This window comes from Sorex fumeus, unplaced genomic scaffold (assembly GCF_029834395.1).
Source record: "Sorex fumeus unplaced genomic scaffold, SorFum_2.1 ptg000047l, whole genome shotgun sequence".
Taxonomy (NCBI): domain Eukaryota; kingdom Metazoa; phylum Chordata; class Mammalia; order Eulipotyphla; family Soricidae; genus Sorex; species Sorex fumeus.
This window is the reverse complement of record NW_026606104.1, coordinates 55332444-55357768: the sequence shown is the minus strand read 5'-3', so window position 1 is coordinate 55357768 and position 25325 is coordinate 55332444. Positions and strand designations below refer to the sequence as shown.

Below are 25325 nucleotides of genomic sequence, written 5' to 3'. Positions count from 1 at the left end.
GGCGCTTCCACAAATGAATGTATACTGCTTCCTTAAAAGTAGCTCTCATTTAGTATGAGGAACAGAGAGCCCACAGTGACCATGACTGGGGTTTTCAAACATTCACATCCCTGAAAATGGAATTTGTATTTGGAACCCAAGTTCAAATTTGCCAAATATCTTTCTTCCTTACCCCCTCTCTCCCACCCCCCTGCCCTCTCTCTCTGCAACACCCATCAGTTTTCAGGGCTAACTCCTGGTTGTTAACTCAGGAATTATTCCTGGCAGGGCTGGGGAGGAGGGGGAGGAGTGGTGACCCTATGGGGTACTGGTGGGTGATCAAACCCAAGTAAGCCACATGTACAGCAAGCATCTTACCAACTATACTATCTCTCCAACTCCCTACCCTGGCCAATCTTATCCTGGCTGAATATGGTTCTTCCAATGCACAGGCAGAGGAAGACATCAATGCTGACTGATTATGTCCGACAGGAAGTGAGTTAATAGTACAGGAAACTAAATAGATCAAGCATCCACCCCACCCCAGGAAACAAAAAATGTACTAAAAATAGATGAGACTGGAACATGTGAAATCGGTGAGAAACCCCATGGGTTTTTACATTTATCGTGGAAATGTATATTGAAATAGGTATCAACTATGAAATTTGCTGGTGGTTATATTTTGACAAGGTCTACTTATTTTGTTAAAATGTCTGTCCCAACACTTACTTGTATGCTATAAGGACTTTGCAAGTTATAAGGATTTCCCAGGTTCAAAATCTGAGAGAGGGAAGATGGTCATATGACCATAAAACAGACAACAACAACAACAAAGGCTCCAGTTTGCTTTATAAATATTTGGTGCACAAACTAAAAATGTAACTTCCACTTGGTAATGGTCAACATAGTCTGCAATTATTACAACTCACTCAGTGTCCAGTCACAATAGAGTCCCAGGTTTTATCTGAGAGATTCCTAAACCTAAAAAGGGTTTTTATAACATTAACATTCCCAACTTACCTAAATTTTGAGATATCCTGAATTTTTGACAAAGGGGTTAAAATCCTTTAGTAGTAGCAGTGGTAAAGGAGGGTTTGATGCCCTCGATGTATGCATTACAGAAGATCATAATCAGCAAACAGATTTGCTGTTGAGTGCATATAGAGCTAGTTTAAAAAAACGTGTGCGATTAAACAAAGTCCTCTGCAAACATATTACTTTTAAGTACGCTTTGGCAGCTTCTTTCATAAATAATTCTCCCACCAATAATCTATATTAATAACAACTAATATTTATGTAGCACTCCACAATTTGCAAAGCACTCTAACATACGTGATCTCATTTGAGACTCACAGTTCAATAAAAGGTGCTATTTTTAGGCCCCATTTTCACATGTGAGGAAGCTGACACTAAATGGCTGACTTGCTCAAGCTCACAAAGCTGGTGACAGCGAATGGAACCTGAACACAGGTCTTCTGACTCCAAGGAGCCTGGCTGCCCCAAATACAACCAGGATACATGAATGCTGAAGGCGCAGCAGCTCCGGGGCAGGAGAGCGTGCTGGGCGTGTGCGCCACCAGGTCTGACTCCAGAGCCGAGTCAGCAGCCGCGCCCCCAACCGAGCTCCACTTGGGTGCGGCCCCAAACCAAGCAAACAAACAAATCTCAGACCCCACAAACACCTCCCCCACCCCTCTTCCAGCACTCACATATCTGGTCTTACAGTTGGCACTTGCAGCTAAGTTTTCTTCATGTCTCTGAGAAACAGTTATCTGGCTAAAGAGTCCAAGGAGACAGCATATAAACTGTTTGACATCAACTGGCAAGCATCTTATCAGTCAGAAGTTCCACACGGGCAAGCCTATGAGGATGTTCCTGTGCAATCAGATTCTCAGAGCCCAAGACCCCTCTAAGCTTAAGTGCCTACACTGCGGCCAGACATCTTCCCACAAAGCTCAAGCAGTTTCATCTAGGCCTCTTCCAGTGTCCCACCTACCTCTTGTCTCCTTGCTCCAAATCTCCTCCAGGGAAAATAGGTGGCCATTCAATATCTACAACTATTTTCAAAAATTACACATAAGACTTAAAATAACTGGCAACAATGAGTTGTAAGAAGCAAGTTTAAATTAAAACAATTCTGCTAAAATGCAATCCTGAGCACAACCTCTTTTCCCTTTGATCTCCCCCCACCCACCAAGCATTCCAAATGCCCTAAAGAAGTTTCACAAACATAATTACTTTGAAGTCCTGCAAATGCCATTCTTCACTAAGCACCCTCCAGATTAACCAGAAGACAAGGCAGTGTGCAAGGGCTTGTGAATGTTAGACAGTTCACTCCACTATCATTCCGAAAGGACTCGGCATGTTACTGGGTTTAGGGAATGAAGAAGAGTGGGAGAGAGAATGAATGCAGCTCTATTGTCTATTGCTTGAAAACTCCTATTTGAATCTATAACATATTCCTAGCAACACTCGGCGTGAACATCAGAAGTACAGTCTCTTCATCTTAAACAGAGCTTTTCAGTCCAAATCTGTATAAACAAACTTTGTCCTTCAATCTTTCAACTCCTCAGCAGTTTTTCAAGGTCACTTTTGCGAGCAACGACAGAGGCCTGCATCTAGCAAGTTTGACTGCTAAATCACTCTAATTCAAAGAGCCCCAAATCAAATCCTACTGATATTCTCAGGTATATTCTTTATTGGAGGGGAAGCCGGGAAAGCAAACCGACACCCTTAAACTTCTCTAATAGACCTGCTCCTTTTCCCTAACCAAAGACTAGGTGCTCTAGACCGAGTCGGCTGCAGAAATGTTCCAATGACCTTCATTCCGTATTTGCAAATAAAAAGAAAACAAATAATTGCTTTTTAAAACCCAGCGCATTACAGATCTCAGGAAAGGGGATCAACACTTCACTATTCATGAAATGTGGCTGGCTACTGATTAGCAGCCTGCATTCGCTTCCCAGCGCTGAAGAGGAAAAACGCATCAAGGGCAAAAGATCGGATATTAGACTCTTTTCTGTTCACCAGCTGCAGGTACATTAGGATTTTAAATATGTCACACGGAAAATGAAAAGCATTTTACTCACATCATTCTAAAGAACCAAACCAACACTCGAAAAAATACGGGAAACTGGAGGACAAAAATTTGCTCTTGTCACTACTAATACAGTAGAGAAGTGGATTTAATCATCATTCCAAGCTCAGTGGGAATTTTAAAGAAAAAAAAAACGGCACTGAACTAATTGGTAGCCAGAATCTAGACACAGACAAGTAAAACAAGAAAGTTACGGGAGATTTTCACATTGGCATGGGGGCCTTCATCATTAGAACCTGCATCAGTGCAAATCATAAATTCACACAAATCTACAACAGCAATAGGGCTGCTCCCACCTCTGAAAACACAGATGTCATCAAAGTGCATGGAAACAGAAAAAGTCTTACAACAACTCAGCTTATTCTGTATGAAAGCTTCAGTGCACTTGAACAAAGGAAAATAATTTGGAAAACAGTTAAGTTTACCCAACGCAAAGAGAAAGTGCCTTGCTTCTGGGTGCCCCTGAAAATGATGCGTTTCCCTTCGTGTACCTGAACTTGTTCATATTCAACCAGGGAAAGCGTTCCCAGTTGAAGGGCATGCAAAATCTAAACCGAGCAAGGTATTCTAGGTGCACCAAAAGGTATGCATGGAATGTAAAGTGGCCATTTTCTGAAACAGTGCAACTTGTCTACACTCTCTGAAGCTACACAGTTTCTACTATTTTAACACAGAACAAAAAATCAAACTTACCGGGAACTGCATTAATTTTACATGTAGTTATTTATATCTCCTCGGACAGGGAGAATTTAAGTCACTCCCAGCCCCCCCCCACCCCCCAAAAAGGACGGAGCAAACAAAAGGCGGCAGGAGATGCAGAAACCCGAGTCGGGATTGTCCACTCCAGTGAAAACCCGAACAGCTGTCCCCCCACCCCCAGGCAAACTATTCGCCATTTTTCTTTGTCTTTCAGCTGACCCCTGCCTCAGTGAAAAACTCCGAGGCTCCACTGAAGCCCTGCAGCCTCCTTCCACTTTAACAGTCAAAGGCATTCAATCTAGCCTGCTATTTGACACCAAGCCCCGCCCCCGGAGGGGCCCCATTGGCTGGGCGGCGCCGCCGGCTCAGAACGCGGAGCCCGGATTGGCTGATCGCGGCATCAGTTACCTCCTTTGTACACTTCCTGTTTTAAAGTTACCTTGAGAAGCAGAACAGGGGTCAGGTCGGCTCCCAACTAGGGGAACTCGCCACTTGGGAGGGCTTGGCAAAAGCGCCGAGCAGATGCACCGGGGCCCGGACACTTCCAGAAGGGAGGCCAGAGAAAATCTGAAACTGCTCTTAACACCCCACGAAAGGGCCGTTCACAGTCCCCACCCAGAGGGGTTTTTTTATTGGCTGTCACAGGTCCTTTGAAAATTTTTAAGGTAACTGAACTGCATCGGATTGGCCATGAAAGACGCCTGTAAGATATTACTACGGTATCCTACAACAGTCAAGCAAAGATGCAGCGGGCACGGGGTTGGAAAGTTGGGGCTTAACTATCTTCAGCTTTCGGTCCAGCCTGAAGTAAAAGAAAGCAGGATGGGCCGATCCAGCATTTTCAACCGGGGCCCACACGCCTCCCCCCAGGATATCCCAGGAGGAGGCCACAGGTGAAAAATCACATAAATGGGAAAACTATGGGGTCAACCAGTAGGACAGGAGGACTACAGGAAGGAAACAAGGTCAGGTGTGACTTGAAAACAAAGCAAAAGTCAAGAAAAAAAAGAAAGGAAAAAGAAGGGCAATGGTCAGAAGGTTATAAACTACTGGCTAATCCACTGAGGCCAAGTAAAATGCAATTTCTTTAACGGTAACAAAAAGTGATCCCAAGAGGGATCAGAGAGCCGTCTGTGGTGCTTGCCTTGCACACAGCCCATCTGGGTTTGATCCCCCACACGCCATACAATACCGCAAGCCTTCTAGGAGCGACTCCGGAGCACAGAGCCTGAGTAAGCCCTGAGCACAGTGGGATCTGGCTTCCACACAAACAAAAATAATGAAAGTTATCTCAAAGAGCACGGGGAGAGAGCTCAAGTGACAGCACATGCCCGACAGGGGTACGGCCCTGGATTCGATTCCCGCCTCCCATGCCCGCACCACCTTGTGCAGCCAAGTGAAAGGGCAGCCGTCGTTAAGTCCACGGGAATCCATAAAATACCAAACAGATCACTTTATTTTGAAACACAATCTAACCTACGTGAAAAATTAAGAGGTGACGTATGAAACTGATGACAGGGCGAGTGACGTTTCCAAAAGCCCTGGAACCTGAGGGAAATGTAACAAAGCAAAGGCTGCGGAGGGGACAGGGACCGAGAACATTAGTGAATGGTTTTTTAAAGTATTTTGATGGGTGAATGTGCTTAGGGTGATCATAAAATGTTGATTAGTTTTTGATATTATAGAGGGTAGATTGGATATTACAGAGGATAATATTATGGAGATATTTCTGCCACATTTTCAAGATTAAACAGCAGGGCCTACCTTAGGAAAAACACTCTACTGTGGGTACTGAAGATGTTCTGGGATACCGAAGTTCGCCACAAAAGTCTGCTTATGAATTTCGAATTCAGCTATTTAGGATTTTTGTTTTGTTTGGGAGCCACACCCAGCAGTGCCCAGGACTTACTCCTGGCTCAAGCTTAGGCATCACTCCTGGTGGGGCTTGGAAGACTACGGAGGGTGGCAAGGATCGAACTCGCGTCAGCAACATGCAAGGTGAAACACCTTACTGTAGCATCTCCCCAGCCCCTACAATTATTTAGGTTTTAAGAGGAGACACAGAATATGGTGAGAATGACGAATGTCTTTTCCCTTTCAATATTTTACTTTGTTTGGGGGCCAGACCCAATGGTGCTCAGGGCTTATTCCTGGCTCTGTGCTCAGGGAGCACTTCAGAAAGTGCTCAGGGACCATATGTGATACCAGGGATCAAACCAGGGCTGACTTCACATTTTTGTTTTTGGGTGGATCCCTGTATTATTTCTCCACCCCCCCTCCCCCCCCCCTTTTTTTTGCTTTTTCAGGTCATAACTGGCGATGCACAGGGGTTACTCCTGGCTTTTCACTCAGGAAATTACTCCTGGTGGTACTTGGGGGAACCATGTGGAATGCTGGGAATTGAACCCAGGTCGGCCGCGTGCAAGGCAAACGCCCTAGCCGCTGTGCTATTGCTCCAGCCCCCACCCACCCTTTTCTTAACCAAACATTCAAAAGAAACCTTGCTATTACCAGAGACCTTTAATGAAACTCCATGGACCTACTACTTCTTCCCAATTCATCACAGCTAAGTATCCTAGAATTAAACATCATCAACTTATTTGCCAGTTAACTGAGACCAAATACCTGGATCAATCTTAGAAGGGAAGTCACCAAAGGCATCTGCAGAAACTCAGCCGAGTTACTCAAACAGAAGCGGACAGACAGGCCAATCATGCTGCCATTTTGCTGATGTTGCTATTACTAGGGTGCACATGTGCTCACCCTCTGTAGTGGCCAGTGCTCAAGGAGGGTCAAACACACGGCGAGGTACCGGCACAGACTTGGCTGTAATAAGCCAGAGACTACACACTGTTGTGGTGCTAGGGACACCTGCGCTTTCGGGATTGTGTGTGTGGTGGGGATAGAATGCGCTGCCTCACACTTCCAAGGAAAGTGCTCTGCCCCAAAGATATCCCCACACACCTCACTTTGCCATCTGAATAACTTTACAAGTATTCAACTCATTTCCCACACTGAAATAAAATAATTTCTCAACACCAATTAGTGCAGGTTCTATGCTAAGTTAACGCCTTTGCCCCTCAATCTTCACCCCTTTATATCTGAGAGAGAGTGAAGTTCAAGAATTTAAGCAACTGGTCTCTAGTTAGTTAGGATGCAAACTTGGGTACCACACAGTGAGGTATGCTTCCCACTGCAACACACTGTTTACCAAGGAAACAAGCACCTCATGGCACAGCCAGGGAAATTCTTAGGTGTCACATATATACACAGCTAGTATAAACCAGTATTAAACTACGTTAACTTAAAGCTTGAAGTGACAGGCCCAGAAAGAGCACACTTTGCACATGGCTGACCAGAGTTCGATCCCAGGCACCAATATGGCCCCTGAGCATCACCAGGAGTGATTCCTGAGCAAGAGCCAAGAGTAAGTCCTGAGATCCACCCAAAACAAACAAAAATGAGTAGACACTGAAATATTAAGGATTTGCACGGTACTTTTACTATGGCATCTAAATAAGCTTTAACCATGTTAGCAACAGCAACAGTGTGCACTGTTGAATGATGAAACTAGAGTTGCAGGTATTGTAGTTTTTTCCTCAAAATCTTAGATCCAAGATTTCTAAATAGCCTAGGAAGAGAAGCAGAAGGTATGAGGTCAACTGTGTGCAGGACCCACCAGAGAACCTCTCCTAACCCAACACGACTGAGTGGTCAGCTACAAGATGCAAATATGCTGAGACGTGAGAAGCAAAGGGATCGGAGAACACCACTGACTGTTAGTGTCAGGATGGCAAAATAAACAAGTACCTGGGAGTTAGTTTCAAATTCTGACTTACTAATTTTATGTCAGTGGACTAGAGCCTCAGTTTTCTCATCTGTAATATACAGAAACTATTATGATATTAGTAGTTCTATGATACAGATGGCAGTAAGGAGTAAGTGAACCAATATATGTGAAGGAAGTTATTCGGGGCCTAAATAAGCGTTGAAAAAAATATAAAGTTCTGCAAGTCACCTAATCCAAATTCCTTTCTACTACCCGGGCTCAGGTTCAGAGAGGACTATCTACACGAGGACTTAGGACGGGAGGAGAGGCTGACGAGACTACAGCACAGTTTCACAGGTGGGAGCCTAGGATTTGATTCCTAGTAGCACTGGGTGCCCCAAACACTGCCAAGAATGATCCCAAGCCCTGCCGGGTATGGTCCCACAAGCAGACAAACAGAAAGACTACTGGGAAGGAATGCTGCTCTTGTATCTTCACAACCTAGCAGAAAGCAACTCCTGGGCCACAAAGGGCAGGGTGGGAGGAAAACCAGCTACTAATACCTTTTTTCGTTTTTACATCAGAAGTCCAAGCAGTTTTACCACCAATCAAGGTCGGAATCTGTTCACTGTTATAAAAGTTTACCCTTTGTCTCTACATTTGATGTTCCCAAGTTACCCAGTAATGTTTCTTGATATTATGTGAAGGTATTTGGCATAGTTCTTCTTAGTTCGTGGCAAGTTGCAAGAAAAACACTGCAGGAGCAGCAGAGTTAGCACGGAGTTAAGGCAGTTACCTTGCATGCAGTCCGTTGCAGTTCAATCCCAATAATGATTATGGTCCCTCAAACTGATCCCTGAGCACAGAAAAAGGAGAAATTCCTGAGCAGAGCCAAGAATAATCCCTGAACATCACCAAATCTGGCCCCAAAACAAAACAGAAAACAAAGGAAATACACTTCAGGGGCCAGAAGGAGAGAGCTCAAGGGGCTGGAGCATCTGCTTTGCATGCAGGCGGCCCCGGTGCGATCTCTGGCACTGCATTGTGAAGAACAATCCCCAAGCACTGAGCCAGGAGTAGCCCCTAACCCATGTGAATTGCGGCCAGAGTCAAAATGAAAAACAGTTCATCTCTATTTCTCAACGAAAGTGGTCTTAGTAGGGGCCAGAGTGATAGTACAGAGGGTAAGGAGTTTGCTTTGCATGCGGTTGACCTGGGTTCAGTCCCCGGCATCCCATATGGTCCCCCGAGAAACGCCAGGGGTAATTCCTGAGTGCAGAGCCAGGACTTAACCCCAGACCATTGCCGGGTATGACTCAAAAAGCATTAAAAAAAAAAAAAAGTGGCCTTAATAGAATTCAAGTCACCAGAGGGAAAAGAACTCAAACCATTACTGAATCGGTCCATTCACTTACTACTATAAAGGCTTCCCTTCTCTGGATTGTCATCATTGTGGACTATAAGCTTCAAGGAATTTTTCGGTTTCCAACTTACATTCTTCCCTGATCCTAAACCTCAGCCGTGCTCTGCACCAACATTTGTATCTGCTAGTCCTGAAAAATCACCCAGATCCCTATGAGACAAAAAGCAATACTAAAGGATACAGTTCCAGCTTTAATGGACTCAAAGAAAGCACCCTGGAAACTGAATCAGAATATCAACTCTGAATCTCAGTTACCTACTTACTAGCTTATATGACATTGGCCAAGTTACTTAACTAAATTCACTTCTTCGTGAATAAAATGAGAAAAAATAACACCAAATCACAGGAGTGTTGAGGCTTAAGTGAGAAAAATGATATTCAGGGGCCAGAGAGATAGTGCAGGGGGTAAGGCACTTACTCAGCAAGCAGCCACACGGGTGTAACTGGTTTGAATCCCTGGCACAAAATATAGTCCCCAGAGCACTGTAACGGTCCCTGCGCACCACCAAGCAGAAACTAAACACCTCCCCAAAATAAGTAATGCTTTATTTATTTATTTTGCTTTTTGGGTCACACCCGGCGATGCTCAGGGGTTACTCTTGGCTCTGCACTCAGGAATTACTCCTGGTGGTGCTCAGGGGACCATATGGGATTCTGGGAATCGAACCTGGGTTCGTTACATGCAAGGCAAATGCCTTACCCGCTGTGCTATCACTCTAGCCCCAAATAATGCTTTACAGTAACTAAATTTTCTCTAAGAAGTGATATTAGGCATCAATACCTAGCATCTTGAAGCTCTGCAACTAATACATAAACATATATTTGACTATAGTTTTTATCACATGTTCTAATTACTTTTTACCATGACTCTATTACCAGAGAAGGGTTTTTTTTTTGCTTTTTGGGTCACACCCAGCAAGGCAAACGCCCTACCCGCTGTGCTATCACTCCGGCCCGAGAAGGGATTCTTGAAGGCAGAGACTGTCTTATTTCTCTCCAAGTAACATCCCCAGTGCTCAGAGATATAAATCAAACCCAACCTTAACCACAGCATCAATGAAGTAACAAGAAGTGGCAGAGATTGAGTAAAACCAGAGAATGAACATCTCAGCTATAAAGCAACTACCTCTCAGCTCTAAATGACAGGGCCATGGAGGAATGTTGCAGTTACGAGTTCAGAGTCAATAAAAGAAGTCAAAGACAAATCCTAAACACAAAAACCCAGTGCAAGAACAGACTGAGGAATGACCAAAAGCACCAGTTTATGGCACAGTTGATCTCCACCCCGTAACAATTCCAAGGATAGGGTCTTGCCTTGTACCCTCAAATACCTAATCTTGAAGGTTATATTATATCCCAGCAAAGCAGAACAGAACTAGCAGCAAAGAAACCCAGCTCTTCCTTGGTGTGAACAAATATTTCATTGATAGTGTCCTTAATTGACCCCTTTAGATTCAGTAAGTAAATGGGGAGGTGGAGAGGGCGCCCTGGAAATATCAGACATCTAAGAACATGAATTTTTCCTATGCCCGAATATTAAATATGACACACGTCTCAGCATATACAAAGTGGATGAGATGGGTACATAGAGCAGTCTAGCTTGAACTGATGTTACAAATTGGGAGAATGAAAAAAAAAATTTTAAAGAACATCTTCATTCAAACCACCCAGAATCAAGCACTTTTAGAGTTTGGCTTATATTAATTTCAGAGTATTTTCTTATGCAAATGAAATGACACTCAGTTTGTTCTCCAATATTAGACACTGTAAAACTTTTATAAATCTTTTTCACTTAAAATTTAAATAACTAGGACCATGCTTGCTTTGCATGCCACCAATCCCAATTCAATCCCCTGCACTGCATCTCTCTCTCTCACACAAACACACACACACACACACACACACACACACAGAAACACACAAAGAAAGTGTTCCATATCAGATAACCAAAAGCATTTAGGTAACTAGATTGTACTCCACTGAATGATGAGTCATAATTTTTCAACCTAGGGGCCAGAGCAATAGTACAGTCGGTAGGACACTTGCTTTGCATGTGGCCAACCTGGGTTCAATCCCTGGTACCCCAAACAGTCCTCCAAGCCCAGCCAGGAGTGATTCCTGAGCTCAGTCAGGAATAAGCCCTGAGCACTGCTGGGTGTGGCCCCCAAACCAAGAGTCAATAAATAACTACTGGAGACAGGGGAGGCTGAAAAGGAGTCAGGGTGCATGGGGACCCCAGGCACATTCCAGGCACATCATTACATCCCAAGCCCATCCCCTGCCACCATTACAGCACTTCAGGGTTCCAGCAGCTCTACTGACCGCTGGGAGGAGCCTCTGAGTCCAATGAGCACAGCTTGGGAGACCTCCCCTCCCGTCCCTAGAAGCCAGAGTTTAAAATGTGTATCTTTCCATTTTCTGTCTTGATTCTGCTTTTTAACTAGATCCAAGAAAATAAAGAGTTCCCAGATTATAACTCATACTGATCACCTGACTTGGTTCTGACCAACTATTAGCTGCTTCCAAAACTAAATCCACTGTCAAGGTAGAAAAATAAATGTGCTGACACATTTTCAAACAAACTCGAAGAGGTTCTGAAGCTAATTCCCAAAGAAGTCCCTGAAGAAATCTTGGGCACTGCCGGTGTTAAAAGAAGAACCTAAGTGCCGGAGCTTAGAAAAGGGTTGCTCAATACATGAATGAAGAAAGTTTGATTAAAGAAATAAACACTTAACATACGAAACTTAAAGAGGATTATAAATTTGCTCTTAAAAGGAAACTATATTCTCCAAAGCGTAAATTAAAACCGATGGATGGAAAACTATTCTAGAGGAAAACTTTTCAGTTCTCACAACTGTCCAAGATGGTGCAAGCTACCCCAGATGCTATGAGCAGGGTTGTTAACACAGATTGTTTGAAAACTTGACAGGAATATGTAAAGACAAGATGAGAAAGAGCAGCCATGTGGAGAAGTGGGAGAAAATAAGCCAAATCTTTATAGCTACACCAATTTGGATTCTACCTCCTTCCCTTGTCTTAGCTGAGTGACCTCAGTCTCGTTAATGACATGTACAGAGGCCAACTTCTTAAACATTAAAACATCTTGCAAAGTCTTAAGGATCAAAAATACTTTCATTCACTCAAATAAATATTTACATGTATGGCATTATATAATGTGCAATCGGAATCCTAAACCAGACAGTCTCTGTCTTCAAGGAGATTAAAGTCTGTCTTAAGAAAGCAAAGTTGACAGGCGATCACTGCTCTGTATTAAGTGGGTAGGCATTTGCCTTGCATATTGCTAACCCACGTCAACCCCCAACACTACACACGGTCCCCCCAGCACCGCCAGGAGTAAGCCTGAATGAAGCACACCTAAGGCTGGGTGTGGTCACGGAGAGAAGGAGAGAGAGGAGGAGGAGGTGGGAAGGCAGAGAGACAGAGAGACAGAGAGAGAGAGAGAGAGAGAGAGATCAAATGGGGCAAAACCATAGTACAAAACATATGCGATGCCAATTATGGACCTGTGTGACCCCTGAATGTTTCCAAGCTGCCTCTACTACTGGGAGTGAACCCACACAACTGAAAGAAAGGAAAGAAAAGAAACATTTTGAATACTGATTCTGCAGTAAAGAAATATCATTGTTTTCACTATTATTTTCTCAAGGTTTTTTTTTCATCTCCAGGACACTGGAGATGAAATTTTGTAAGCTGATGGTCAATGAAACCCTTGAGAAATGTTGCTCTAAAACAATTTATAAATTTTAAAGGAATGGAAAGAAGACTATGGGCAACTCTATTCTGATGACCTTCCCAAATGGTTATACATATATTATGACATTTTTCTTTTTAATTATGTTCTATCAAATGTGACATTAAATACCACTATATATAGCAATCCTCTGCCCCCAACTATCTGCCACCCACATATGATTTGCTTCTTCAAAAGGCCCCAACTTGGAGCTGAAGAGATAGTCAGGGCTGTAGGTGCTTGTCAGCAGAATCAAGTTTGATCTCCAGCACCACATAAGATCCCCTGAGCAATGCCAGGAGTGATCCCTGAACACAAAGCCAAGAAAGGAAAGGAACAGGGTAAGGAGGAGGGGAGGGCGGGGGAGGGGAGGGGAGGGGAGGGGATGAAAAGGTAGACAGGTACTGTCCCAAGTTCAAAATGAACACAAGTGTTGCCTCACTGCTGCCAGGTACCCGTGCTAAAACACGGAGAAAGTTCAGGAAGGTTGCCACAGACTGCAAGTTGGCAAAAAATTTTGCAGGCAGAATTCTTCATGAGCCATTTCACAATGTTGTTCCCTTCTTTTTTCAAAGAAAATGTTACCCAGGAGACCACAAACCAAATAGTCCTATTCCAGCTCACAATCTCTACAATTAGAAAAAAATTTAAGCAACTCAACGCAAATCTCTTTGTGGACAGAAGAATAAAACCAGTTGCTTTTTTATTTCAGTAACTATTGGCATATATTAACATTATAATCTCATCTGACACATCACCATTGATCAATCTGGAGGCACCCTTACCCTGCAACCAAAACTTCTACCACAACAATACAATTCGGTTAGGTTCTTCTGTCAAGTGGCTGTTCCCCTATGCAGAGAAATCTTATTGTATAGGGCAGAAGAGTAGCCTCTTCATTAAGGAAACTCTGGCTGGTGAAATCGACTTTTAAGCTGTTCTAAAAAGAAAGTGCTGCTTTCTCTCACTGAATAAAGGCCACTAAGTGACAGGCACCTAATATATGCTACTGTATTCATTTTTCATAATTACCCTGCAAAGACACTATCATGACTATTTTGCCCAAGAAAAAACCTAAGATTCAGACAGGTTAAGAACCTGAATCCCAGAGTCAGAGACAGGTCAGGGATTAAGGTGTTAGCCTGGCACTCAGCTGACCCACGTTCAATCTGTGGCACTGGGTTTGGTCTCCCAAGCACTACCAGGAGTGACCCTTGAGCACGGAGCCTCAAGTAGCCCCTTAAGACCACCGGATGTGATGCTGCCCCCGGCCACTGCAAGAGAATCTGAATCCCAAATCACATGGATGATAAACATATTGCAATCTGAATTCTTTCCCAGTTCTAACTCCAACACCGGCAATTATACTACCCCTTCCAAGAGCACTCCAAGTATTTAAAATCCATTTCCTCCTAGAATTAATCTACTTCAATTATGGTGGGTACTTGGAGTCTGTGTGGGAAAATACTAACTGACCTTGCAGCCTCCCTAACTAGTTATAGTGCACACTTGAAAAACTGAGTAAACAAAATGAAAAGACAGACTGAAAGGCAGCAGATAAGCCAGCACCAGTTAGCTTTAAGGACAAGAAATCAAATGGAAAAAAGAACCTGCTTGCCGAGGAATGTACTCCCTAGGTTGCATGCCTACGGCTGGAATGAATCTCAAGAAGGTCATTTATGACCCTAACAATGTCCTTTGCCATTCTTCTGCTCCAAATGAGGCAAACAGCATTTCTCTGTCTTTTTCCAACCTTGTTTCCCTCCTGTGGCCCCTCTGTCCTACCATCTGCCCCCCCTAGTCCCATGGCACAGCAGGACCTGGGCTGGATCTGGGCCTTTGAAGAGCTAATGACACAGTCAAGGTCCTCACTCTGTAGGGCTTCAGTACAAAAGACCTTGCTAAGAGAACCAAAGGTCACTTCCTGAGCTAAAATGAAAGGATTTTCTGTATCAGTTGAACACAGCACTGAACAGGAGCGTTCCACGAAGCTAAAACTTAAGAGTCAGAGACGTTAGTTTGAATCTGGGTTCTGCCACTGACCAACAGTGCGGCATTAAGCAAAACAACTCCTGTCTCCTCACATGTGAAAGTGAGGGCGGTAACAGCACCTACGCGTACGGGGTACAGATAACATGCCTAACACATTTATATGCCAACTGGTACACCATAAGCACTCACAAAACAAAGTGATGGTATTATTTCCGAGTATGATTCATAGCTCTTTAGTGGCTCAGTCCCTCTGAACTAAAAGACAAGAGATGTGAATTTAAAATGTTCTCAAAGAGACATCTAGCAGTTTCTATTTCATTTTTCGTATCCATTTCTTTGTAAATGTGAATAACCTTGTATCTCTTCTACTGCAATGAATCAAACGAGAATAAAATTGTTTCTTATACTGATTAAAACGACAGGAATACTGTCTGTAAACGTATAAAGTATTATTCTGCTTAAAAGACAAAGCTGATCTTGACAAGTTTTGCTGTTTCTGTATGTTTGTTTTAGGTTTTGGGGCTCACACCCACCAGTGCTCAGGGCTTACTCCCCACTCTGTTTAGGGGACCACATATGGTTGCTTGGGCTGAATCAGGGTCAGTGGCTTGGAAGGCAAGTGCCTCAATTCCTGTACTATTTATTTCTCAGGTCCACAAAATTTGTATATACTCTCAGATGTTCTGAGAGTTCAAGATTCCTTTTTCGTTTGTGTTTGGACCACACCCAGGTGCTCTACTACTGCCTTGTTCTCAGGGATCACTCCTGGTAGTGCTTGGGGACCATATGTGGCATCGGGGATCAAACTGGGGTCTGCTGTATGCCAGGCAAATGCATTACCCCCATGCTATCTCTTCAGCCCCAACATCAATATGTCTAAGCGAGTCCATTTCAGATGATAACAAGGGGCCATGGAAAGACCTAATGTGGAAGGAAGGGCTCAGTGGTATTGAAAACAAGCCATTTTGGAAGCAATTTTAGAAGAGAGGTTAGAATTTAAAAAAAATGCAGAGCAATGGTTCAGCAAATAGGGTGCTTAAGCACTATAAGGGAAGACCTCCCACTAAAAAAAGAAAACAAAGGCTTTCAATTTACTAGTCTCCCATTAAAAGCTTAATTATTTGAAGGTTTACATGGAAATGTTTAGTAATATCCAGTTTTAATTTCAGACACTCAGAATAAACATATTCTAGAAACATCCTACAAGTTTGAAGAAGTCAACAGGTTCTCTGAGAGATCCCAGCATTTGGAGACAAACATCCACACAAATTAGAGACACCTGAAAAGGTTCCCCTGTACACTTCCTCACCCTTTACCTCTCGGATTGGTCACTTTCACATAAGGACTATATGAGCAACACGCTGATTTGGTTTTTTAAAATGCAAACTCATGGGGCTGGAGCAATAGCACAAACGGTAGGGCGTTTGCCTTGCATACGGCCGACCCAGGTTCGATTCCCAGCATCCCATATGGCCCCCTGAGCACCGCCAGGGGTAATTCCTGAGCACAGAGCCAGGAGTAACCCCTGTGCATTGCCAGATGTGATCCAAAAAGCAAAAAAAAGGCCTTACATGGCTGTCCTAAACTCAATCCCCGGAATCCCATATGGTCCCTAGATTTTGCCAAGAGTGATACTTGAGCGCAGAGCCAGGAGAAAGCCCTGCGCACAGACAGGTGTGCCCCCCCACCCCACCCCAACCAAAAGAAGCGACAGTAATTTTTAAATAAAAATGCAAATTCTTAACTTTTACACCATTTTCTCACAGTAGCTACCCTGGATTCAGAAAAAAGCCAGCAGTTTACTGCATCTTTCCCTTTACAACAGAAACTAAGGAATATGATTTAAATGCCTAAGGAGTGCCACAAGTGGAACTCAGAGGTAGAGCGCATATTCAAGGCACTGGGTTTAATCGGAAATTAATCAAATAATCAATTAATTTAAAAGGCCTAAAGAACCCATATTCTACATGGTCACTATTCTATGAAATCATCTCTGTAATGAAACAAATTCTTATTCGCTCTATTCTCCCGCTTCAACACGCAGATAGCAAAGACACTTGATCCACTTTAAAATATATAAGTACCAGGGGTCTACCAAATCACGTTTCTCTTAAGAACAAGACAACAAATATCACTATAAGCTTTGGGGGCCAGGAGATAACACAGCAACGAGAGCGCCTGCTAGGCCAGTGCCCAGATTCAAGTCCGGACCCCACATGGTTCCTCAAGTGTCAGTGGGCACAGCCCTAGAGGTCACCCGGTGGCCAGAGAGAATTCCCAATACCACACCATGCATCCGCAGGCCTTCACAAACTTCAGCCAAATCATCAGTGGGACCCCAGGACCTCCTGAGCACCACTCGGGAACCCAACCTCCTCTCATCCCACTCCCCAACAAAGCAAAAAACTACAGAATTTGGCATAAGGTAACTTCGGTGTAAATCTTAGCTCAACTACTGGGTGACTTAAAACCTCTCTGTTTCTCAACTTTCTCATCTGCAATATGGAACTAACGTTCACCTAAAAAAAGAAATGAGATATTACATGCACCCCAACTTGTCAGTTCCTTTCCTCTACTTTCCCTATCTCTCCCAAAACAATTTGGCTGCATTCACCGAGAACTGATAGAATTTGAAAAACGGGTCTTTCTTGAAGGTACAGAAGTGCATTCTCTCTCAAGCCAGAAAGGTCCACTTAACCTTCCCAAGGAAAACACAGAAGCTTAATTTAACTGTTTCCATGAGAGCTTTGGAAGAAGCAAATGTAAAATAATCCAAGTCACTTTGATTCAAGGAAAAAGAAATGTACCTGCAATAAGCTGACAAAAGACTCTTTAGAACAAAAGCTTTCTGAAATACATACTAGAAAGTGTTGACAAGTGCTGTTACTCAAAGCATGCACTCAGTCTGCTGAGTTATTTCTCTCCAGCTGTGGCCTGTTTTTCTTTTTTTTAAATGTTAAGTGTGAGGCTGCATGTGATTTGAGGGCACATATAAGAGAAAATAAGTGACCCTTTACTTGTGAAAGATCTAGGAATACTGTCAACTCTCTTCCACGAAAGAGGGACTCCTAACAGGGAACCTTCAACCAATCCTGCCAGGGGAAGGAGCTATATACAGGAGGTCGAGTGCTTGCTTGCCTTGAAGGAAGCCAACGAAGGTTGGATCCCGGGAATCCCATATGGTCCCCAAGCCCCACCAGGAGCGATTCCTGAGCACTGCAGGGTATGGTCCAAAAAAAAAAACAAAACAAAAAAAAGAAAGAAAACTGTCACGTCTCTAAACCTCGATAAAAAACATAACTTTGGGAACTCCGTCCTGAAATAGATCAGGGCATCTGGATAGCAAAAGTTCCGCCTCTAGCTGCATGGTCCAGTAATTGGGGCATGCCATCGTTTTATCGTTCACGAGTCTGTAGATGCTCCCCCGAAATTCTTCCTATTTTTTCCCACTCCTAGAGAGTTGTTACTACCCAATGCTGGGGTCTCCTAGGTTTAGCTCTCCGTTACTAAGACCAGGCACACTCTCCGGGCGCGTCCCTCCCCAAGCCCGCGTCCGTTTCCTCCTCGCGTCGCATTCCAGGTCGGCTAACTCTGGCTGGTTCTGAGATTCCAACCAGACCTGTTGTGCAACGCAAACACCATCGAGGCAGATCCCTGTTCTCAGCTGGGGCCCGACTGCCGCTTTCCTCTCGAACCACATCCTCAGACCGGGCAGACCAGCCGGTGGTCACTCGGCCCAGCCTAATCGTCCCTGGACGTCTCTGGGGCTAAGCCCGGTTTCTGCGTTCACCAATCTGACACCCCCCAGCCAGCCAGCCAGCCAGCCACCCCCGGCCCCAAGGCCACTCGCTCGCCTTGTCCGGGGGCATGTTCCGAAGGACGGGGGTCGCTACAAAGCACAAGGGCCTCCCACGTCGGGGAATGCACCGTGCCCCGCGACGTGCGCGCCCGACGAGCCCTCGGGGGCTCGCCCCCGCCCTCCACCCGCGGCTCCGAGGAAGCCCCCGCCTGCAGCCTGCAGCCCGCAGCCCCGCGCCCCGGCCGCGCGCATCCCCGCAGCCTCGGGTGCTTCTCTCATCCCCCCAGGCCGCAGCCGGCGCGACCAATAAGGTGCCAGGTCCGCGGCCTCCGCGCCACCGACCAATCACGAGCGAGCCCCCCCGCCGGCGCCCTCCGCCAATGGGAGAAAGCCCGCGGGCCGGGCCGGCCAGGCGCACGGAGCCCACGAGCGCGGCGGCGGGCGGCGGCGGCGGCGGCGGCGGGCCCGGCGGGAACACAACATGGCGCCGGGCACGCCGGGCCCGGCTCCGGCGGCGGCGACCGCCGCGCCTGGGCCGCCAGGTCCGCGCCGAGGGCGGGACGCGCCGCCCCTCCCCCGCGCCGCCGCCGCCGCCGCCGCCGCCCGGCCGGCACCCGCCCTCCCGCCGGCGCTCCCGCACACTCACACGCCTCCGCGCCGCCAAGTCCAGGGGAGAGCTGAGGCCGCCCCCGCGCTCCAGCGAGGCCGGGCAGTGCAGGGCCTGGGGCGCGGCGGAGGGGAGGGGGACGCGTGCGTCACGGAGGACGGAGCGCGCGCGAAGTGGGGGTACAACCAAGATGGCGGCCGCGCCGTTTGCACCGTCGGCCTCCCCCCCCTTCCCCTCCCCCTCCCCGGGCGCCTTGACTCCCGGCGTCTCGTAATGCGCAGGAGCCGAGTGGAGTCAAGTCTCGCGAGAATTGGGTGGCGGAGGGCCGGGTGAGGCGGGATGCGCCTGCTGGCCCCGCCCCCTCCGCGGAGGAGGCGGGGCGGGGCGGGAGCGGGAGCAGACGGGGTTGCTCGGTGACCTGCGGAGGGCGGGCCAGCCTGGTGGAGCTGCCGGGCTGCGCACTCTTGTGTTCTCAGGACTAAAATCGTTTGGGTTCGGGCTGTGTTATTTTGCGGGGCTGAGAGAGAGAGAGACCCGGGGAGGGGTGGGGGGCAATACGGGGATGCCCCCGATTAAATGCTCCGTTAAAGACGATCGCTACCAGCACCGCTGTCGGTGGATTCAGCGCCAGCCACAACCAGTATGCCATAGATAAATACTCCCAGAATAAAGAACGTCACTTCCCAAGGATGGCGTTAGGTGGACACAAGACCCTGTTTTTCTCATTGAGATACGGAGCTTAAAATTTCAGCCAAGCGTCGCATGTTTTGCATGCTTTCAGCCCTTTGATCTCAGCTGCCTAGATGGAAGGCATTAGCGTTGTTTGTGCGCTACGGACGATGAAACGGGCTCAACTGTTTTGTCCTGCCGGCAAGCCGGCTTCAAGAACCTTCTGCCTACTTTTCTGTAGTTTGACTTCTTCTAGTTCACATTCTAAATACCAAAAGCATGCTTCCTGAAACAAAATCTGCAACTCAGAAAGGGTTAAGTAGCTTGATTAAGGTTCCCCAAAGCAGAAAAAGTCGAAACTAAGTGCTTTGGTTTTGGATTTTGGGTCAGACCTGGCGGTGCTCAGGGCTTACTACTGACTCTGTGCTCAACTCCTGTTGGGGCTCAGGGGAGCACATGGAATGCTGGGGATCAAACCTGGGTTGGCCACATGCAAGGCGAAGCACCCTGCCACTGTACAATCTCTAGCCCCTCTTTAAATATTTTTTTTTCTTTTTGGGTCATACCCTGCGATGCACAGAGGTTACTCCTGGCTCTGCACTCAGGAATTACTCTTGGCGGTGCTCAGGGGGCCATATGGGATGCTGGGGATCAAACCCAAGGCAGCTGAGTGCAAGGCAAACGCCCTACCCGCTGTGCTATCGCTCCAGTCCCTAAATAATTTTTTAGTTTTTTTTAACAACTCAGTATAAAGATTTGTGTACGTCACTAAAATTTTTCAAACAAAAGGTAAAAATAGTGAAAGGTGTGCATATTGAAATATTTAGGGAAAGTAAACTGGAATGAAATTAAAAAACAGATGATTTGAAGGGCTGAAGAGAAACTTCAGTGGATAGGATGCTTGCCTTGCCCTTAGTAGACCTAGATTTGATCCCCAGCACCCCCAAATGGCCGCTGGAGTCCGACCACGTGTGATCCCTGAGTGCAGAGCCAGGAGTAAAACCTGAACACCTTCGGAGGTGGCTTGAAAACAAACAAAAAAACCATTTGAATAACAATGCATAGATAAATTCTTATATGTATTGAATGTGTTTATGTCTAAAGAGACCGTAAATAAACACAGCAAGATTGAAACTTATTTAAAGAGCCTTGGCTATAAAATAAAGATCCTGAAAAATTCTCAGCGCCTTGTTATTTTCTAACTGTAAGTCTATGATCCTGGTGATAAAGCATTTGAATTGGGTGGGATAAATTCAGCAAAATTATTTTCAGATTTATGGCTTTAGTAATTTCACTTCAAACTTTTCATGAAATAAATGAATGAAACCCAAGCATATGAGGCACGTAACTTATGTGAACCTCAATTTCTTCATTTGTAAAATTACTTAATTCCTACCTGCTGGGAGAATTGAGGGAAGAGTATGAAATACTGTTAGAGACCAGAGAAAATAACAGGGATCAAGGGCCATCATGCCCAAACCTGGGTTAAATACCAAAAAATGCTTTCGGTGTCCTGAAACCCACTAGGGGTCACTCTTGAGCACAGAGCCAGTAACCACTGAGCATCCTCTGTTTGTTGCCAAACACCCTCCACCCCGCCCACCTCCACCAAAACTGTAAAGGGTTATGCTTTGAAAACTGCATTTATACGGAAATTAATGGTAATGACACTTTTCATACATGAAAAGTGGCATTTAAAACATTTAAATGGGCCAGAGCGGTAGAACAGCTGGTACGCACTTAACTCACACACGCTGACCTGAGTTAGATCCTAAACATCCCATATGGTCCCCCAAGCACCACCAGGAGTGATTCCTAGTGCAGAGCCAGGAATAAGCCTTGAGCACCACCAGGTATGGCCTCAAAACAATTTTTTTTGAAAATTAAAACAGGAAGCCCCCAAACAAACAAAAAAAAGTAAATGACAAGTCAGAGATAAGGCTTCAACATGATTTATTTTTATTTATATTTTGCTTTTTGGGTCACACCCGGCGATGCTCAGGGGTTACTCTTGGCTCTGCTCTCAGGAAATCACTCCTGGGAGTGCTCTGGAGACCGTATGGGATGCCAGGGATTGAACCCAAGTCAGCCGCGTGCAAGGTGAACGCCCTCCCCACTGTACTATTGCTCCAGCCCCTCCATGTGGTTTCTTAATAATAGAGTACATGCGTTCAGGTTAAATCCCTGCTACTACAAAAATATGTAGTATTGAGTTGGAACAAGCACACACATATATAATGCATAAATATATAGGGTATTTTGCTGTAGATAAGCTTAACTAATTGGAAAAAGCTAGAACATTTATGAATATTTCCTTGTAAAAAAAAGTCTAAATTGTGTTGGTGATTATTATAATAACTAAGTATTGTCAGCACATAGAGGCTGCTGTCACTTTGCTTCCAAATACCTGGAAGTCAGCCTGCCCGAGAATTCACCAATAAAAATGCACATATTACAAAAAATTAGTTTGCAAATCTGTATCTTGAAAGTCCCAGGGGAGGGGAGTTCAGGCAGCTTGGGACAATAGTTACCAGCAAGTGTGAAAGCATTTCATTATTTGATAGTATTATTACTGCTATGCTAATTGCCATAATGATGCCTAAGGGCTGAATATTAGTTCTTCCTGTAGACTGGTGCCAATATTCTCCGCCCCACCTACGTTGAGTCCCTCCTTCTCGGGCCTGTCCCTGGTAGATTATATACTTCTCGCCCTAATGTTATCAAACTTGACCTTGCCTCAGGCAATGAAATGTGAACAGAAATGGCACGAGCCACTTCTGAGCAGAAATATGAGTCATCTCATGATTTAACCATATTTTTCCTCTGCCATGAAAGCAGCATGTCCCAAATCAAGCTGCTCCTCCAGTTTTAGTTCCAGAATTAAAATGTGCGGATCCACAGCTGATATATATGCTATGCAATGAAACATGAATAAGAAAAATAGGTTTCTCTTGCTCTCTGAAAATGGGGATTTGGGGGGGATCTAGAGACTTTTTTCATTTAAACTAATAGTAATAGTATTCCCAGCCCTCCCCCCCCACCCCACTGTTTAACATACCATCATAGCAAATAGGAATATTCCACTGTGAGGTATTAAGGGAAGCCTTGTAAGTCCCTTAGTGTTGTAAGCCAGTGAGATCACTTTGGTTGCTTGTTGCGGTGGCATAACCCAGCTATCCAAAATTAATACAGCCCTAAAATTAACTAGCTGTGGAGGTCAGTGGAAAGTTTGTCTACAAACATGATCAAAAAACAAATCACTGTTTCAGATGAGGACAGCCTCTGTCCCACCTGATTCATCATGGCCCCACAGGGAGAGCCCTGGAGTGGGCCAGCTTCGTGCCCCTTCCACTGGGGACAGGCTGAGGGCCAAGAGGAAGCTTAGCCCCACGTCCACTGGGTCCTGCAGAGGCCTGGGGCTGCCCCACAGTGTGGCTCAGGCTCATACCTGCCGGTGCTGGGGGACCCGGTCTGGCACCTTCACTCTGTTCTGGCCTCTGCCCAGTTGAGGACCAGGAAGAAGCTGCTGTCCAGCCCAGCCGCCTCTGGACATATGCAGAGTGGACAAGGGGGCTTGGTGTCCACGAGTCTCAGCAGCCCAGCTCCTGGTGGGCGTGAGGAAATGGACTCTGCCCTGCTTTGCAGTGGACACAAGAGAGTTCTGCCAGGGGGGCTGGAGCCCCCTTTGCTCCTGCCACCCTGTTGCCCTCTGACTTCCCGCTGGGCCCTGCCCTGCCCTGCCTTGCCCCATGGGGGCGCTTCCTGTGGAGTAGAATCATTTCAGCCCCGTCTGCCTCTCGCTGTCCCCCCACTGGCCAGCCGCTCAGCCTGTGCAGGTGACAATCTTCAAAGCTGAATGACAGCCCCTGGGATTGAGGTCCCCAGGGCTCTCCAGCCACACTGCCCACTGGGAGACACTGCTGGGCAGGAGTCTCAACACCTGCACACTTGGGGGGGAGGAGCGACGCTTTTTTGGGGGTGGGGGGAGTTTTTTGTTTATGTTTTGATGGACGAACGGGAAGGTCTCTTTAAAATGGGGTAGGGCACACCCCATTCCGTGCCTCAATTTCCCCACCTGTAAACTGTAGATATGACTACTGACCTACCTCACAGGGGGCTGTGGGGGAGGCGAACACTGTTTGTAAAGTGCTTTGTAAATAAATGTGCTCTCTGAATACCAAAACAAAAAAAAAAAAAAAGAAAGAAACTCAATTCTGATTTAGATCATAGGTGAGGTATCTCAAGAATGCAGATATGCTTGTAATTTAATTAATCTGGCCAGCCAATCGCTCTGAATCCTGTTAGGAGAGATATTCTGTGAACTGAAGGGCTTAATTAGCCATGACAGCCCCATATGACATGATTACAGAGGCAAGCACTAGTTTTGCCTCTTCTAAGACCTGTTTTCTACAAGTCAAAACTTGAACCTTAGAATTTCCTTATCCCTCTCTTCCTGTCGTAGGTGAAATTTTGGCTAACTTAGGTTACTCATGCTGAAATGTTCAGCATGCTTCCTTGATGCCAGTCTGCCCACCCAACTAATGCCTTGCCCTTAGGAGCAGAATTTAGTGATTTTCCATTAGAGGATCACAGACCTTTTGATAATTGCTTCTTTTTTTCATTGTAAAGTAATATTGGTTTCAGGTTTATGTGTCGGCTTCTGTGAACTTAGTGAACATAAAGGGTCCCTTACCCCCAAGAAAGTGGTCCCACTCTGTTTATTATTATATCAGGCTCCCAAATTTTCAAGTTGAAAGACCAGTTCTGTAATGACAGTAAATTATTTAAATTCACAGTACCACTGAGAGGCCTGTCTAGATGGCCAGCTGGACAGATTGAATCTTAAGCTCCATCCCTCTATCTCATTGCTTATCTTCTTTGATCTAAAAGAAGTAAGCACTAAAGAGAGATACAATATGCTGTGAAGTTCTGAAAAGACAGCAATAACTTCTGGTCAATATGAAATAGGAGAATTCAGGAAAGATTTGCAAAGATTTGAATTTGAGATTTAGTAGAATTAAGTAAGAGTATGCCATGTGTAAGTGGCCACTGGAGCCAATATGGGAAGCCAGGGATCAATTGAGGAAATATTGAATAAGAGAAAAGTAGGAACCACCTGGAGGGGCTGGGCACAGGGGGTAGGGCGTTTGCCTTGCATGAGGCCAAATCAGGTTCGATTCCCAGCATCCCATATGGTCCCCTGAGAACCGCCAGGAATAATTCCTGAGCAGCAGAGCCAGGAGTAACCCCTGTGCATCGTCAGGTGTGACCCAAAAATTAAAAAAAAAAAAAGAAGAACGACCTGGAAAGATACAGCTAAATTAAAGCTCTTGGTTTTACATTCTATTATGGGCAATGGTTGAAGTTTTAAATTTTGTGTAACCATCTTAATTTTTTGTTTGCTTGTTTTGGCCACACTTAGTGGTGCTCAGGGCTTACTCCTGGCTGTGCACTCAGGGCTCACTCCTGGCAAAGCTCAGGGGACCATATGGGGTGTAGGGATTGAACCTCAGTCTGCCACATAAAAGGCAAAAGTCCTC

The 25325-nt window shown here is 45.6% G+C and overlaps 1 protein-coding gene across 3 annotated transcripts in view; it reads right to left on the bottom strand.

Annotated features, from left to right (window-relative positions):
* Positions 1–19375, bottom strand: part of NFYC (nuclear transcription factor Y subunit gamma) — a 71582-nt gene extending 52207 nt beyond the window's left edge. The window contains exon 1 of one of the 3 annotated variants that reach the window (XM_056123396.1): positions 19156–19375. The gene's annotated coding sequence lies outside the window, so the exon portion shown is untranslated. Of the gene's footprint in view, positions 1–3769; positions 3999–19155 lie in introns of those variants that run through there. The other 2 variants (XM_056123394.1, XM_056123395.1) reach the window with 2 other exon arrangements.
* Between the last annotated feature and the right edge of the window lie 5950 nt (positions 19376–25325).